At 37.2% G+C, this 17,952-nt stretch overlaps 1 protein-coding gene and 2 long non-coding RNA genes across 3 annotated transcripts in view; 1 reads left to right on the top strand and 2 right to left on the bottom strand.

The window, feature by feature from the left end:
- Positions 1-17,952, bottom strand: part of plpp2a (phospholipid phosphatase 2a) — a 37,841-nt gene that overhangs the window by 9,748 nt on the left and 10,141 nt on the right. The window lies entirely within an intron of this gene.
- On the top strand, positions 2-7,192 carry LOC309501243. The gene is made up of 2 exons (XR_014206808.1): positions 2-3,879; positions 3,975-7,192. It is a non-coding gene; the product is annotated as an uncharacterized lncRNA (long non-coding RNA).
- Positions 10,335-12,430, bottom strand: LOC309501232. Its single transcript, XR_014206796.1, has 2 exons — positions 11,830-12,430; positions 10,335-11,505 (listed from the first exon to the last, which is right to left on the bottom strand). It is a non-coding gene; the product is annotated as an uncharacterized lncRNA (long non-coding RNA).

Raw genomic sequence — 17,952 nt, 5'->3', positions numbered from 1 at the left:
ACACAAACAACAGCGTTATTATTGGCCTCAGATGGCTGGCTCAGTAACACACATCAAACAAATCATCTAGCGCATGTCTTGTGTTGAGTTTTCCATGGGAACAACAACCAAAAAATGCTTTTATAACAGGAAACAGATGACATTCAAGTTCATCAGTGCTTCTGCGAATCATGCAGGAAAAAAAATTTCAAATCAACACAGATAGTGTAGAACAGACTTTTCCACATCAAGAGATATTATTGACCAATCATAAATGTCAAACACATGTTGTGGATTCAGTAATGCTGGATAATCTTCCCCTTGCCATCCGGATACAGGAAGTCAGTGGGAATTATCGCCAGGGTCATGGCACCAGATGTCAGTTCAACAGATGCCCACAACAGTATCTTGTAACCAGGAAAAGCACTGATTTATGTCTCCAACATGTGCAACTCCACTATTTTTTTTAATCAAATGTCATGAGAACCAGGAGAGGGAATATTTATAACTCTGGTCGTGTTTCTCATAGCCTGAATATTCCACGCAGCTCTTTTCCCATCGGACAGCAAAGATGCCGATCAGTTTTATCAGGGACCGTCGAGGGAAAATAATCTTTGGATATTGAGGCAGAGTGAAATATATTTGCTTCATCACCAAGTTCATCAACATATTTTCTATTCCCACAGCAACGGTAACTTTCCCAAGATCAGGACCTTGGAGTCCAGTCATATTATATTACTTGAGTCCACACACATGGAAGCAGATGTACACGAGCAAATGACAGATTCAAAGCAGCCTTAGTCAGAACGAGTTTAAAGATGTGCTCCCAAAAGGACTAACGGGTCCAAAATGTGGCGCTTAAAAGTATTTGGACACTTAAAAATGTGTGAATGTCATTGCATTAGATATATCAAACCAAGGAGCATTTATGTTAAGCAAAATGTATTCTTATTCTATTTATTCATATAGCACAACTTTAAACACAAAGATAATTCCAAGTGCTTCACATGGGAATTATATAGCAAAGATGAGAGAAAAAACAAACATGTAAAAAATTAAATTACAAAATTTAAAAAAAGGAATAAAAAAAAGTCAGTTTTAAAATAATTTAAGAACATACAATTAATGAGAAAAAGACAAATTAAATATCTTTATTTAACATATTTTTAACTTAAATGCTCAAACTTAAAGATTTAATTTCAAGTATAAAATATAAAACAATAAATATAGTTACATATTGAAGATGACAAATATTGTAACATTTTAAGTTTGCAAAAAATAAATAAAACTTTCTTTTGACGTTATCTAATGCAACAAAATGAGTGTTCAAAAGTGCCATGGTACTTTCATGATCACTGTGTGTTTGTATCAGAGTGCTTTTTTTTGTGTGTGTGTGTGTGTGTGGCAAATGCATGTTTGGCTTTTAATATATAATAATTATTTACGAAGCATTGTTACTACTGTAGGTCATCCATACATCATATTCTATTTCCAGAAAGAAAAATCCCCAACAAGACATCCTGGGAAAGGTTTAAAATGTGTTGAGTAAGCATGCATTGTTTTCAGACACAAAGAATACAAGTTTTTTCTTGCACAAAAGGAAATGTCCATAAACCCAGATGGGCTGTAAAAGAAAAGAAAAAAAGAAAGAAAAAAAAGGCTTACATTCATTGACACAATGGCACCAGCAACCACACACATTCTCACAATGATTTCGACTGTAAAGCTGTCTTTTAACGGATGCGAGGGGATGACAATGAGCTTTGGGGGTCGTCTGTTGGAAACTCATAAAACTTTAATGAGAACCTTACAGTGTCAATGAAGGCAGAGTCATAAGCTCAGCTACTGTTAACCTCCATGTCATCTGCCTACATCAGCAGCTGCCTTCAAACTTAATGTATGCATGCAAATAATTCCACATTAAATTACACAGAATGAACAAAAAGGGTGGCTAACCACACGCCGATCCACTCAAGACTGGAAAAGTCTACAATTATTATTTTTTTTATATATAAATTGCATCGTGCAAAAAGTGCAAAGTGCATGTGAGTTAAAAACAAATAGAAACCAGCAAGCAAACGTTTCAGCACATTAAATTACACATAAATAAAAATCTGCTATTCTAAAAGAAATTAGACTTCCAAGCTGGCATATATGACATCATTATCTTAAAATTGTATAAAATAAATCAGTAACACTTTACAATAAAGTTCCATTAGTTAATGCATTAAAGGGATAGTTCACCCAAAGATGGAAATTCTGTCATTAATTTCTCACCCTCATGTCGTTCCAAAACCGTAATGCTTTCGTCCATCTTCTGAACACAAATGAAGACCTTTTAGATGAAATCTGAGAGCTTTCTGTCCCTCCATTGACAGCTACGCAAATATTACTTTGATGCTTCAAACAGTTCATAAAGAGATCGTAAAACTAATCCAAATGAATTGAGCGGCTTAGTCCAAATTTTCTGAAGAGACTACAGTTAAAGTTAAAGGGGTAGTTCACCAACAATGAAAAATGCTGAAATTAAGATTAATCAATGCTTTAGAAGTTTTCATTTATAGTTCATACAACTAATGTAGTTATCTAATGTTAACAAACAGAACCTTTTTGTAGAGCGTTGCTAATAAATCAAATAACGGCATGACTGAACAGTTATATCCGATACATAATTTTACATTTCTCTCACTTCCACCAACATAACTAAACTTTTAAAACGTGCGTAACATCCTTCCTAACTTACTATTTGTGAGCAGAGCCATATTCTGACTCAGTCTGATAACATTGTTATGAAAGGGTTGAACCTTTAGTTTTAGAAACGCAGCCCCCGATTTAAATTTAAAGTTAAAGGTTACTTTACACGAGACTTAAATCATGCGTGTGAAGGTTAGACTGTCCTAAAGGAACACACAACCGTCCACTATTACAGGACATTCAGAGCCTTGCGGATCATGAAGGCAGCTTAACAGTCTCTATCAGATCTCTCTCTGTATGTCAGACTGTAAAAACACACAAAACAACCTTCAACCTCAAAGTCTTTTCTCTCCCTTCCTTCTTCCATCATTATCTGTCATTTACAAATCTCCCTCTTCCTTCTTGTTTGAAGAGACCGCATCATTCGGTTTTCCTCAGTTTAAAGACATTCATGTCATCTAGAGCAAAGCCGCCCGCCAATATAGAAGATAACCAAGATGAAGTTCAGGAAACAGGTTTAAAAATAATCATCTTTGCAGCTCCATTTGGTCAAATTAAACACTTTAACGATAACATTTGTGACCCTGGATCACAAAACCAGTCACAAGTCGCACGGGTATATTTGTGGTAATAATCCAACAATACATTGTATGGGTCAAAATTATCAAATTTTCTTTTATGCTAAAGATCATTAGGATATTAAGTAAAGATCATGTTCCATGAAGATATTTTGTAAATTTCCTACCGTAAATATATATTAAAAAATTACTTTTGTGAGTGGATGCAGCACAATCGTGAACATAAATGAACAACTTTAAAGGCGATTTTCTCAATGTTTTGATTTTTTTGCACATCAATGGACAGCTTATTTATTGACCCATCACTGGATCTGTGGTCCAGGGTCACATTTGTGTTTATGTGACAAAATATGCATTTATTTCAGATTATTTTCAAATTTGATTGATAGCAAATCTCAACTTGTTTATATAATCGCATAATTTAAACTATTATCATTCAGGGTTACACTTTATTTCGATAGTCCACTGTAGACATTCTACTAACTATAAGTAACTTTTCAACTACATGTCAACTAACTCTCATTAGAGTATTAGTAGACTGTAGTAGACTGTCAGTAGTCCGGTAGGTTATGGTTAGGTGTTCGGGTGAGTAGAATAAGTTGACTTGTAGTTGGCCAGTAGAATGTCTGTTGGGGGACCAACAAAATAAAGTGTTATTAAGCAGACAGTCTACTAATCCTCAAATGCCAGTTAGTTGACATGTAGTTGCAAAGTTACTTATAGTTAGTAGAATGTCTAAAGTGGACTATCAAAATAAAGTGTTACCTCATTCTGTGATATATTTGGATGTAGTACCTGCATATAAACCGTACTCACATAAAGCAATATATATAGCAAAATCTCAACTGATTGCTTGTATCGTCATAATGTAAAGTATATTTTCGCCCAGCTCTAATCTGCTAAATGCAACTATAAGGCATGAAAATATTAAGATATTCTAAGCACTAACATCATGATTTTCTGTAAAGCTGCTTTGAAACTGTGTGAGCAGCGCTATACAAATAACAAATTTAATGGAAAAGTTCTCAGCTCACAACAAATGTGTCACAGGTCTGTTCTGAAAACCAGTAATAAATAATAGTGACCATGCAGTTATGTATTGCTGGGATAGCAAAACAAATATGCTTATCAACTTTAAGGGTTTGTTTGCTTCCAAATTCAACTCTCACCTGGTAAAAGCTAGACTAAAAGGGTGTGTTCACACTTGTAATTCGGTTCTCTTGATTCAGACCAAAAAAGAAAATAATACTGGTTCGCTTAGCATTCACACGGTCATTTAAGACCGAACCTAAAGATAAGAAACTACAACAAAAACACAACTTTTATGGCGTATATTTTGAGATGAAACTTTTGGATTTCTTTTTTTACACTGTAAACAATACCATATCAGATAACAAACACAGTGTAAAATACTGTGTAATGAAGCAAAATATCTTGAGTTGTGTTTGTGAATGTTATTCTAGTAGACCATATTGCTATGTGTATTTACATTATAAAAAACTGATGATTGTACATTTGAATAAACATGAAGAACAACACGCAGTGATCTCTGCGCAACATATGCACTTCTAGAGCAGCTCTGATATTTAGCATGAAGGGAACGGGAATGAAAGCAATACTTCACTGCCAAATCTATAGGGTCAGTTCTTCCTTTCGCATCCTGACGGTTAATATATATATCGAGGTGTCTTCGATTCACTTCACTTTCGGCTTGTGCTGAATAACCTGAGGGATGTGAAACTCTCTCATGAGAAGATCACTGATGTGGTTTAGAGAACTGAGATGAGCATTTTCCACAGAGCAGATGAAGATCTCAAACTGATCTCCAATAGAGAATTGCAGTCAGATGGCAGAGTTCAAGCGTTGGGGTTTTAATAAGAGTCCATGTGCGGGAACTTTCCGCTGGCAGAGGAGCTGCCAACTCAGAGGAGGCGGATCGCAGCGTTCAGACTCGACAAGCTTCTCACCAGTTCAAGTAGTTAAACTACAAGGCAGTAAAAGTCATTAAAAAAGTTGTGAAGTTACTGTACTATAAAAAAAAGAGTTATCAACATTGAAGCTATTTAAGAGGGCAATAACCTTCTAATTGCTACTATCAGATTGCACAGTTTATTTAAATAATCCATATTTACGTGGCCTAAAAACAATAAACACTAAATACAGTCAAGTAGGGCTGCAAAATGAATCGAAACCAAACCAAAATCGTGATATGGCTTAGTGCAACATCACGTCACAAAGTTGCTTTAACAGGCATTTGGGAACGCAAGATGCACCAACCACCTTCCCATTCTTGTATTAAAAAGCTCTTATGAACAGAAGAGAAGATACCAATTTGATTTAAAGGAACACGCTGGCTTTTGTGGCTTATTCACCGTATCCCGCAGAGTTAGATAAGTCCACACATACCCTTCTCATCTCCGTGTATGCCGTAACTCTGCCTGACGCACCCACAGCTAGCCTAGCTTAGCACAAAGACTGGAGGTTAATGGCTCCAGCTAGCATACTGCTCCCAATAAGTGACAAAATAACGCCAACATTTTCCTATTTACATGTTGTGATTTGTATAGTCACAGCGTGTACAAATAACAGGGTCTCAGGTGCTGTTAGGAAATCACTCCCTTCGCCTTCTGAGAATATAGTTCCCAGTATGTATACAGTTAGAAGATGGCTGTGTCTCATGTGACCTTGTTATTTGTACACGCTGTGACTATACAAATCACAACTTGTAAATAGGAGAATGTTGGTGTTATTTTGTCTCTTATTGGGAGCAGTATGCTAGCTGGAGCCGTTTACCTCCAGTCTTTGTGCTAAGCTAGGCTAGCGGTGGGTGCGTCAGACAGAGTTACGGCACGCACGGAGATGAGAAGGGTATGTGTGGACTTATCTAACTCTGCGGGATACGGTGAATAAGCTAAAGTCCCAAAAAGTCGGCGTGTTCCTTTAAGCACATCAAACATCATAATAATACTTTTTTAGACCATGTAAAACCATCTAAAATATCTTAAAGTATGCAAATGGTACAATGATATATAGCATACTGCCATCTCATGTCACGCTAACACCACAGTACATTTGTAATGCCATTTATTTTTTATTAATTTTATTAATGGTTTCGAAGTTTCCAGCATGTTATATTTGTTGGAGCACACCAGCAGAATGAGGCCATGATGGTAAACAGAACGTGCAAAAGAGCCGGAGCGCTTCAAAAATGTCAACAAATGATGACATTCAGCGTACAGTCGTATCTTTGTAGCATCAGGAAATGTCTGTCTAGTACAGAGAGACAAGCTCAACAGGTGTCTCACTTCGTGTGTGTGTGTGTGTGTGTGTGTGTGTGTGTGTGTGTGTGTGTTTAATGTCACCTAAAATAAACTTGCACCAGATGGGATCTTTTCTGGAATTTTCTCCTAAACTAGTTTGTGAGAGAATTGTGTTCCAGCTTTGACTAAATGTGCTTCAAATATTGACATGACTTTGGTTAAAACCACATGTCCTTGTGTTGCATTCAAATACTGTTAACTGTTTATGCAGTACAGCATTAAATATTAATATAAATTCATATTAAATATGCATTTAACAACAAAACAAAATGCGGAACAGGGACTTATGGAAACGCTGTTGACTGATGACTCAAATTTCATATTTCATCTCATATTTTTTTGGATCAGTTACTAAAAAGAAACGGACTGACCTGCTAAAATGAATTGAACTCGCTTGCTCAGTTGTAAGTGTAAAATACAATTCAAAACCATCAAACATTGTGTAGCTAAAAGCGTTTGCATTCAAGAGTTACAGTGATTTCTGCGCAACATTCGTATCAATAAATCCGATTTGAGGGTTAGGACTGGGTTCATTTCTCTCTGGTTTTAGGGCTAGGTTATGGTAAGCGTTAGGATAGTTTGATGGGAATATTGATCCAGGAACACATCCCACTGAACAAACTGTGCCAGATGACATGTATAAAACACGCCTCACATGTCTTTTCAGTGAGAACATGCTGCTATGATTTTGGGATCTAACATGCTTTACATTAAGTGGATGATGTTTTAGATCGGTTTTAACTTTCCTTAGTTGTGTTAGATGACCTTCAACATACAACACTCATTAAAGAACTACTGAAGGATTACATATAAGCACATCACTTTAGTGTAAAACATATTCATATTAACTATACAGTGTATAGTATTAGTAAGATGTTTTAATGTTTTTGAAAGGAGCCTCTTATGCTCGCCAAGCCTGCATTTATTTGATCAGAAATACATTTAAAATAACTGTTTACTATTGTAATATATTGTAAAATGTCATTTATTCCTGTGATCAAAGCTGGATTTGCAGAATCTTCAGTGTCACATGATCCTTCAGAAATCATTCTAATAATGCTGATTTGCTGCACAAGAAACATTTATGATTATTATCAATGCTGAAAATGCTACTTCATATTTTTATAGAAATATTTTGTAACAGTATAAATGTCTTTACTGTCACTTTTGGTCAATTTAATGCATCCTTGCTGAATAAAAGTATTAATTTCTGTACAAAAACAAACAAAAAAAATCTTACTTGCGACAAACTTTTGAATGTTAGTGTACAATGGGACCCTGAGGTTGCAATGCCAAGCATTTCTGTAAATAGTTTCTGGCCCAAAAAGTTCTTGTTTGTTATTTCTGCATGTCTATTAATGGAAACCCTCCATCCAACTCCTGTCGGGGATTTTTATCAAAACACTCTCAAACTGTTAATAAATGAATCCAAATGCCACTCAAAAGAAACGCCTCCATAATCACAAGAAAGCTTGAGAACAGCTTGTTTCTTATCCATCGCGATGGTTTGTCCGAAAGCAAGGTCATGGAGGCGTTGAGTTTCTGCCAATCCCGACATCTCAGATTTCGGACTCACGCACAGCTCTGGCCTTATAGTGGATCGACTGCATGGCAGGCATATTTTGAAGTTATTACAGTGCCGAGTGATCGGGAGCTGCGCCAAAGGATCGTTTGTCTTTGCGCTCGCATTGGATCCCGACTCACGGAATAAGAAGAGCTATTGTCTCCGGGGGCCTGTCGCAATGTCATCTGGCTCTCGCGTTTCAATCAGGATGAAACTGGATAAAATAAACAGGCAAGAATTCACAATTGGACACAGTTTGCTATCCTTGTGGCCTTTGACTCTATGTTCTGTGTTTCCCATGGCCAGAGAAATTTGAAATTATACATGTTATTGGTCTTCTCAAACTCAGCAATGCCAAAATACACATCATATCACAATAATGTCAGTGTTTAACACCAGCCAAGAGGAGAAACTTAAAAAGACAGCTGGGTCAGGTCTCAGATTTTACAGAAAAATCTCACTTTGTTTCACAATCACAGAATGTGGGCCGCATTCAGCCAAAAAAATTAAGATTTGGTTTTACAGTGACGGAAAACGAAGCGCATAAGCGAGAGAGAAAGTGCTGCTGCCGCTCTGGAAAGATAAAGTGACACGACAACATTTGAAGAGGAATGTTGGCTGAGACAGAGGTGATAAAAATCTTTTGTGGGAGATTGCAAAAGATGATGAGCCATGACTGAAAAAACCTCTTGCATCAGCTTCTAACTTGCTTAGAGAAGTGACATTTATTTACTCATCATTTTGGCGTGACTTAGTTTAATAAACTTGAATAAACCATTTTTGTTCGGCTAAACATCGATCATGTGACACTGAAGACTGGAGTAATGATGCTGAAAATTAGCTTTGATCACAGGAATAAATTCATATTCAATATTACTGTTTTACTAGCCTGGAAAGCCAGACCTAAATCTGAAAGATTAATGGTATGGCATCGACTAATGAAAATCGGCCAGCTCGAGCGGCGGGACCAAGCATGCATTTGAAAATCTCACTGCACGCAATTGGATAACACTACGACCAATCACAACAAGCCCCATACGCTTAGCTACCAGCGGAGCTAACTGGTAGATTAGACTCTTGCTGTATCCGGTCGGCAAAACAGCAAAAACGCCCTTCTTGCAAAGGAACGATTCGAGCGCCGTCTTCTGTTCCTCTTTTTAGAGAAAAAGCCAAGTCTAACTCGTTCATTGTAGCGGCCAAAGCCGTTTCAAACAACTGGTGTTCATCCATAGCCATCTTGCAATGTTTACTAATGACTTCAACGTCACAGCGCTGTCGTCTTCTGTTTAGCTCGCCTCTGGCCCGCCTATATCAGATAACCCGATGTGATTGGTGCAGCTCGGATACAAGGGCATATTTAATGAGCATCATTACTCGACGCCAGAGTAAACTCGCTGAGCAAATTCAACTTGTGCTCTCGCGAGAACTCTGGATTTCCAGGGTAATTTTACTGTATTTTTGCTCAAAGAAATGCAGCTTCGGTGAGCAGAAGAGACTTCTTTGAAAAACATTTTTAAAATCCTACCGACCCTAAACGTTTAAGCAGTAGTGTATGTCAGGTACTACTATATATTCACTATAGAAAATCTTAAAAATGATACTAATTTCCATGACTACTGTAAATAACAATTTCAAACCAGATATTTACTGGTTTTTCTATGATAATCTCTACCCTGAATCTCAAACCACTGAGTTACGAGCTCGTCGTGTGCATGTGAAATCTAGATGTCTCTCTAGACTGGAATCAGTGTCATTTTCACACGAAACTGCTGACACTGACCACAGAGAATATCATACAGCCTCTGCATAATATCAAAACAAACGTGATGGCGGAACGCACATCCAATAGATCACACACTTACAGAGGAAAATGCGAGTGTTGTCTGACCACGCAAAACTCGTTCACATTTCAAGGGTGTGAAGGGTGGTTTCTAGGGTGTTGCTAAGGTGTTTTTTTGTTGTTGCATATTTTAAATGCAGTTGCTAGGGAACTGCTACAAAGTTCTGGGTGGTTGCTACACAGTTTAAAAAAAAAGTCTTAGTACACTCTAAAAAATGCTGGGTTGTTTCAACCCATGTTTGGGTCAATATATGGACAAACCCAACCATTGGTTTAATTTTTTTTTTATTACATTTTGAACCTAACAGTTGTCCATATTTAACCCAAACATGGGTTGAAAAAACCCCCAAAATTTTAGAGTGTAATTTTGAGTCTTGTTTTTCATTACAACTATCAAAAATTAAGATGCATTTACTCAAGAAGCAATGAGCAATGTATCCAAATTCAGTGTGTTTTTGCTTAAAACAAGAACAAATATCTCCCAAAAAATAATATTGGTTTCCTTTTAAATTAGGTTTATTTTTCTGACCCCATTGGCACATATTTTCTCTTGTTTTAAGCATTTAGTGACTTTTTTCAGAAAACAAGCATATTTCCCAGAGGCTAGCATATTTTTCTAACTGTTTTCAATGGGAGCGCCGTGTTTTTAAAACGGCGGAAACGTGATGAGGCACTGAGCGTCGATTTCATGCTGTACGCTCAGTTTTTTCCAGTTGCTGAGTGTTAAATAATGTTCAGCTCTGGGCAAAATGCAATGCTCATCACTGTCACTTTTTACCCAGCCATCCAATCATAGTGAAGGAGAGGCGGGACAAAAACCACTCCGACCAACCACCACATCCTACTTGTACAACATAACAAACGACAGCAACAAGCTCATGTCTTCATCCAAAACTAGTGCGTTACATTGTGTCGACATTTTTATTTTCAGAAACAAACTATTTGCAAAATTAGATACTAGTAACAGTTCCGCGGATATTCCGTAAATATCTTAAGTCTGATCTCTTAGTACAGCAACAGCACAACTTTTCTCAATAAAATGTGTGATTTGAGGGATCATTCTAATACTTGATCCGGGACTAAATATTGCCCAGGATTGACATGTGACGTACAGTAAAATGAAAAAACGAAGGACTTCCTTTTTCATTGAAAGACAACAGCAAGAGATGACGGGAGAAAGAGTTCTCCAAAAGAATGAACCAACTAATTCAGAGGAAATTATAGAAAAAGACAGAACAGAACATACTTTGAACAGAAAGTATGATAATAACATGAAAACACATCATCCACTCTAGTCTAAGTGGTTTCTGTGACTTTCAAACATGGGGCCGGTTTCACAAAGATAGACTTTGACCATGGCTTAGATATAGTAGATAGTCAGACTTCAGATAGACATCTAAATCAGACCGTTGCACAAAGCACTTAAGACTCTGACTATCTTAAGTAGGACTACACTGCAATGCATTCTGGGTAAATTAAGACACTTTTCAAAACCAAAAACATGGCGGATCGAGTAAGCGCATTCAACCGCTCAGTGCAGTTTACCCCGGCGGAACATATGTGTTTGTTGGAGGAGTATAACAGTTACAAGGACATTTTACTTGGTAAATTTAGCGGAGAATGTAGTAACAAGAAGAAATGTTTAAACTATGAGCCATTTTCCCTTTTCTTTTGGCTGTTTGTAATGTAACTGATTGTTACTGCTGGTTGCCAAGGTAACAGAGTCTTAGACCTAAGTTAGCCTGGGGGGAAGGTGTCTAATGTTTTTGGTCTTAATTAAGTCAGTCTTTATTTTTGTGAAACAGTCTAACTTGCATTAGACTAGTCTATGAGCGAATTTTAGACTTGTCTAACACTACAGACCGGTCTAAAATAGCTTTGTGAAACCGGCCCATGAACGTCCAGCAGTGAATCCAAGTGTTTCTGGGAGGGGAGAAAAAAGGCTCTCAGAAAAGTGTGGGAAAATCAACCCAACTCTTTTTTCTTTTTTTTGTAACACTAATAAATTAGTGTTTAATAGACACATATAAACGGTACAAATATAAGTTTAAGTGTCACCATATGGGACCTTTAAGTCAGTTCACTCAGATTGATAAGGCCATATCAAATGTGCTGCCCTCAGCATCACAAGTACTGTAAGATGATGAAACATCAGGAGTCGACGAGTATGTATAAAAATAACATTAGAGGAACTCTTTAGCCAGAAATAAATGAATGCACCGGTCAAGTGCAGACTGTGAGGAAGCACACTGAAAAGATGATGTCCTCACAACATTTAACAGAAAAGCAGAAGGAAGAGCAGAGATCAACACTCTTATCATATTCTATAGAAACTCTGATGATGTCAATCAGACTTGATCTCGAGTGGTCGAGGCTTTTCTGCTGGTTATTCAGTGCCAATGTATATAGTCTATTGCTATTTTTATTAGTAAAAAAAAAAAAAAAAAAAAACAGACACAAACTTACATTAAATAAAGACCACGAGACATATCTAGAAACCATACAAAAAAAATGCATCTGAGGAAAATATGAGGCCAGTTCCTTTCGTGCTTAAAGGGATACTTTACCGTTTTTTCATATTAAACTATGTTATTCCCTTAACTAAGACGAGTTGACATACCTCTCTCGTCTCAGTGCGTGCACTAAATCCCTCTGTCTTGCGGCGAAACTTTGTTAGCCCAGTTCATTTAATATGGGCCAAGCAGAGAAGCTACCAAACACCTCCACGTTTTCCCTATTTAAATACAGTTACTCGCGAAGTGTAACTCGACCTAGAACGGTGACACAAAACAAAACGTTGCGCTTTTCTAAGCGTGTAAAATGGATAACTATTTTGTATGGCGGAATACCATAGCAAGTGCTTGTAAGCACTTCGACTTGGCGCAGTAATATCTTCACTAGAGGGAGCGGGGGCCGGTGAGAGGATTTTTCCACGAGTGAAGATATTACTGCGCCAAGTCGAAGTGCTTACAAGCACTTGCTATGGTATTCCGCCATACAAAATAGTTATCCATTTTACACGCTTAGAAAAGCGCAACGTTTTGTTTTGTGTCACCGTTCTAGGTCGAGTTACACTTCGCGAGTAACTGTATTTAAATAGGGAAAACGTGGAGGTGTTTGGTAGCTTCTCTGCTTGGCCCATATTAAATGAACTGGGCTAACAAAGTTTCGCCGCAAGACAGAGGGATTTAGTGCACGCACTGAGACGATAGAGGTATGTATCAACTCGTCTTAGTTAAGGGAATAACATAGTTGAATATGAAAAAACGGTAAAGTATCCCTTTAAGTTTATGCATGTTTTACTACACAGAAATTGTGTCTTTATTTAGCATATATTGGATCCACAAGGTTTTATTCACGTGTGCATGCTTTGAACCTTCCCACTTTTGAGAAAATGCACAAATCGTAAGCACTTCTCAGTGAACTTTAGAAGCTAAGAGGGTAAATCAGTGCATCACTCCTCCTTAAAGGTTGAGTGACTGACAAACACTCTTCAAAGATTCTGCACCAATGAGAGAGGAGGATTTTAAAAGGGGTCCCTAAACAACAAACATCTTTCAGTGGCCCTGGGTGAATATTTGCTGTTTTGCAGCTGTTGTCGTTTAGGAGGAAGTAGACAAGCTGGTCAGAAGACCGTGAGGCTGTGACCCCGAGATGGACACTTCAGCACAGGTTAAAGGGTAACTCTCACTCTCACTGAATAACTCACTGTCTCTGTGTCCGCCGGCATTTTGACAGTCAAAAATAGTCGATCTCCGAATGTGAATGAACTGACTCTGAATTTTAGTATTGCTTCTTATATATGAGGATCCTTTTTCAAATACAAGGTCAATATTGATTTTCACTAACGACAAAACAACAAATTATCCGTGAATTTATATGGAACTAAGCTTTAGGAGCTTTCCATCTTTACTCTCCTCCCTGTTACGTTGCATTCGGAGATCGACTATTTTTGACTGTCAAAATGCCGGCGGACGGAAACACAGTGAGTTGTTCAAAACCTTTCTTTATAGTAAACTCTGTGTACACAAACAATGTCATCAATGCTGGAGTTCATGTGTAGAGCCCCTGGTGATACCCAAGCGGGAAGGAAGTCGACCGGAAGTTGAAGCCGGCCGCGTGCCACCATCTTGTAGCAGAACTTCACCTGCTGTTAGCATCCCATTGACTCCCATTCATTTTGGCGTCACTTTGACAGCGAATAGTTTTACATCTGAGGCGTTTGAAGACTCCATTTGTCCATTATTTATTTCTAAAGAAACACGACAATGTATAAAATGCTCCATTACCTTGTAGCTTACGTTATGGCCCCGTAAAAACAGTTTTTGTAAAAGTAGGCTAACGATTGCGTCATAACCACGCGACTCTCTGTCGCACAGTAGAGAGATTACCGTATTGACGGGAGGAGAAGCTCGCGGGCAATCGGGGAGACGTGGAGGCAAAATGACAAAGTAATTAATCAGAATACCTAGCAAAAGTTCCTCCTGCTCCTAGCTCATGGACACCTCCTACTCACGATCTCCGTCTCTGCAAGATTCGGAAGGGAATGATTCAGATTTCTCAATGCCACAGCCACTAGAAGACAGACGGGTTGCTCACGTCACATCTACGTCGTCAAGCTCAGTTTGAGTCTGCGCGTCAGGAACGGAAGTCCTAAAAAATCACTGAAAATGGGCTTCACTTGTCTCAATTGAGTTCCAATGAGATGACTCTGTCCATTTCTTATACTGTCTATGGTGATACTTCCAGCACAGTTTCGTGTTGTGTCGAGCCGCATTAGTGTTTTAAAAATAGCGATTTAGATGCTATCACCAGTTGTCCCATTAAAAAGGCAATTTGACCGAAAACGAAAATACGGTCAAACTTAAAAGTGGCGTTTCCATTCTAATTATACTTTTAAACGAAAGTTTGTCTCGGGTAGATTAACAAAAAGACCCTAGGTTGCATTTTGGCGAGAGTTATACGCTTTAATGTTGAAATATTAAACGTCTGCTGATTAAAAGAGAGAGGACTGAATGAAATATGCTAACAGAGGAAATTGTTCAGGATTACAGCAGAAGGACTTAAAGAAAACATTTAATAGAAATCACGTTCACAAATAGCAATCATTGAATGTATATTTAATTATAGCTAATTAAATATATAGACCTACTATCATTCAAAAATTTGAGATCAGTACGATTTGTTTTATGTTTTTGACAGAAGTCTCTTCTGCACACCAATGTTGAAAACAGTTGTGCTGCTTAATATTTTTGTTTTCAAGATTCTTTGATGAATAGAAAGTTCAAACGCATTTATTTGAAACATACATTTTGGGAACATTATAAATGTGTTTCAGCTAATTTTCAGGTTTTCCAATGAGGATTAAGCTGTGCCTTTTCCATTCCTTGGAAAAGGCACAGATAAAAAATAAAATAATTCAATTTATTACATTTCCACATTGGTAATATTAAGTTCCACAGCTCTTCATCAGACCATAATTAACACATCAAAAAGCAAAACATTATATAACCACAAATTCTTTCAAATTAAACCACATGACTCAATTTAAGATCCACCTTGGAAAAGAAAAAGAAAAAAAGTTCCAATTTAAACAAAAAAAGGCATTAACAGCCTGATGATGTCATAAGAAGATCCTTTCAGAGTCCTTTAGAACACCAGAAGCACACCAGCGCTTTAAAGAACCCCGAAACCAGAACACTGATCTGAGGAGCCAGCCATAAATCATCGAGATCCTCTCTGAGATCATTCAGGTGTACGGTATTCTATCGCTCCGTTCCAGAACCAGCTCAGTGTTCTTGCTATGACGTATTAAACCTGGTGTTTACGTAGGTTGCTCACTAGGTTTTGGATGTACAAGTTCCACACAAACATGTTCCACTCAAATGATCCTTTCAGTTCTTGATGTGTGTGTGTGTGTGTGTGTGTGTGTGTGTGTGTGTGTGTGTGTGTGTGTGTGTGTGTGTGTGTATGTGTGTGAGTGAGTAAAAGTGTGTGAGTAATACTCAGAGGTATGTGCTCATAGAAATGGCAGTTAAACCTGAAACATCTAATCCACACAGACGAGACCACCTCCCTTTTCTTTCTTTCTTTCTTTCTTTCTTTCTTTCTTTCTTTCTTTCTTTCTTTCTTTCTTTCTTTCTTTCTTTCTTTCTTTCTTTCTTTCTTTCTTTCTTTCTTTCTTTCTTTCTTTCTCCTCTTTCTTTCTCTTATCTCCAAATATCTCTTCTCCTGCTCTCGTTCTGTCGGTCCTGTGGTTTGAGGTTTTGTTTCATGCATTGTGAGTGTTCAGCAGAGTGAGGACAGCCCTGATAATCTGATTCATTCATTCCTCAGTCCACTAAACCTGACACAGCTTAAGCTGGTAAAGCAGTTTTCTCGTATAGGGAGTATGTCATATTAGGGAGATACTACCACATCATAAAATTAAAATAAATAACTATCAAGATGCAGTATTTTATAATAATTAACTTTTGATTAACATTTGGGTTTACCGTTCAAAGGTTTATGGTCAGTACGATTTTTGTTTTGAAGAAGAAATGTATGCTTTACTTCAGCGAGGATGCATTAAATTGATCAAAAGAACCAGACAATTATGTTACAAAAGATTTCTATTTCAAATAAATGTTTTCTATCATCAAAGAATCCTAAAAAATGAAAAATGTATCAATGGTTTCCACAAAAATATGAAGCAACAACTTTTTTAACATTCATAATAATCAGAAATGTTTGTGAAGCAAATCAGAATATATTAGAATGATTTCTGAAGGATCATGTGACACATGATTGGAGTAATGATGTAATGATGAGTAATCACTGGAATAAATTACATTTTACAATATATTAAAATTGAAAAGTTATTTTAGATTGTAATAATTCACAATATTACTGTTTTTACTGTTTTTTGATCAAATAAATGCAGGTGAGAATAAGAGGCTTCTTTGAAAAAAAATCTTACCAACCCCAAACTTTTTTACAGTAAACAGTGGAAGCTTGGAGACCTTGTACTTCACACATGCCAAGTCAACATGAATTTAAAACTGACTATTTACCCGTTCTCACTGTGAATGATTTATTATCAGTGCATGTCATTGCATAAAAAAAAAAAAAGGATTTGCACTGATGCACACTTCGTAGCCTAAATAGAGAAATACTACGCCATCCAGACACCTTTGGCAGTTTGGCATGATATTTTTCAACATACTATGATCCGGAAATCCTACTTTCGCTTACTTAATATAGTATAGATAGTTTGCAAATTGGGATGAAGCCAGTGAGAATAACTGCATCACATGAAAAAACAGAAAAGCTTCCAGCATTTCCAATTATTTTAGCCATTTGTTGCTCATTTGTGCCCACAAACATAAACATAGTGAGGAAATTTAGTCAGATCTGAGAGACTTAAAAAGCATCCGTGCACAGATGTAGGGAAGTGAAAATTGAAGCCTGACTTAAAAGAAAAGGAAGGAAAGCATCTGATAAGAATTAAATACGGAGCCTTTAAGCGTTTAGCACAACAGATCCTCTGAAAATCAGAGGATTCTGGTTAAATCAGTTTGGCATGTTATCTGATGTTATCTGGCCTAGGCCGTCCCAAACTAATTCAGAGAGAAGAGAACAAAAGAACAAAACACTCCAAATCAAATGTCAAGAGCTCGGTCTCACAACGCAGCCTCATCAATATAAAAGAAAACTAAATATCTCATGCAATATTAGGCTGACAACTTGTACTGAACCATCACAAACAGACCCTCCTCACAGTTACTCACATATCTGAGGCAAACAAAAGAGTTTTGGAAGCACGCAAACTTTCTCAGATCCAGATCACGTTTCAAGGATTTGAAGAAAATTTTGTTTTTTTAACTATTGAAAGGATAGTTCACCCAAAAATAAAAAAGTTACACTTTATTTCCATAGTCTACTTTAGACATTCAACTAACTTTGCAACTAAATGTCAACTAACTCAACTCAGCATAC

This window comes from Leuciscus leuciscus (assembly GCF_965113295.1).
Source record: "Leuciscus leuciscus genome assembly, chromosome: 6".
In the NCBI taxonomy this organism is placed as follows: domain Eukaryota; kingdom Metazoa; phylum Chordata; class Actinopteri; order Cypriniformes; family Leuciscidae; genus Leuciscus; species Leuciscus leuciscus.
The sequence above is the reverse complement of the archived record's forward strand: the minus strand, read 5'-3'. Positions and strand labels throughout refer to the sequence as shown.